Below are 1,161 nucleotides of genomic sequence, written 5' to 3'. Positions count from 1 at the left end.
AAAGTATGGCAAAAACTGCAATAACTTTTGCACCAACCTAATACAACAGTCACTATCCATCTCCAGAACTTTTTCATCTTCCCAAATTCTTTACCCATTAAACAATTCCCCATTTGCCCTTTCCCCAACCCCGGGCAACCACCATTCTACTTTTTGTCTCTATTTATTTGACTATATTTTTTTCTTATTTTATTTTGAGACAGAGTGTCACTCTGTCACCCATACTGCATGGAGTGCAGTGGTGAGATCATACGTTCCTGCAGTATCAACTTCCTAGGCTTAGGTGATCCTTCCACTTTAGCCTCCAGAGTAGCTGGGACTGCTGCGCCACCATGACTGGCTAATTTTTGGGGGTTTTTTTTGTAGAGACGAAGTCTCACTGTGTTGCCCTGACTGGTCTTGAACTGCTGGGCTCAAGTGATTCTCCCACCTCGGCCTCATAAAATGTTGGAATTACAGGCATGAGCCACCACACCCAGCCCACATGTGCATTTTAAAGATGCCCAGCATTTTGATACGGCCTGGCATAGAGAAACTACAACGCTGGCGCCAAGGTCTCCCCGTTAAATGGTCAGGTCTTGTTTACTTGACTCAGTTAACAGGGTTGATTTGTTTTTCAGAACAGCTTATGTGTAGAAACCTTGAGTAGAACTTAGAAATACCCACTTAGAAGGGTAGATAACGCCAGCAGAGCTGGCAGCTGCAGGGCTGAGAGCTACCTTTCTTCCACAGCTAGAATGTAACGTGACCATGCCAGTCCTCTCCCGAAACCATGCAGGGGCTTCCCGTGGCCTGCAGGGCTAAGTCCAGCCACCAGTCAGATGCAAGTTGCCCTGACTGCCTTGGCCTTTATGCTCCAACAATAAATGCACAGCTCGGGCTGGGCGAGGTGGCTCATGCCTGTAATCTCAGCACTTCGGGAGGCCGAGGTGGGCGGATCACCTGAGGTCAGGAGTTTGAGACCAACCTGGCCAACATGGTGAAACCCTGTCTCTACTAAAAATACAAAAATTAGCCGGGCTTGCTATTGGGCAACTGTAATCTCAGCTACTCAGGAAGCTGAGGCAGGAGAATCTCTTGAACCCGGGAGGCAGAGGTTGCAGTGAACTGAGATCGGGCCACTGTAGGCCAGCCTAGGTGACAGAGCAAGACTCTGTCTGA

Source organism: Cebus imitator, unplaced genomic scaffold (assembly GCF_001604975.1).
Source record: "Cebus imitator isolate Cc_AM_T3 unplaced genomic scaffold, Cebus_imitator-1.0 Scaffold260, whole genome shotgun sequence".
NCBI classification, from domain to species: domain Eukaryota; kingdom Metazoa; phylum Chordata; class Mammalia; order Primates; family Cebidae; genus Cebus; species Cebus imitator.
The sequence above is the reverse complement of the archived record's forward strand: the minus strand, read 5'-3'. Positions refer to the sequence as shown.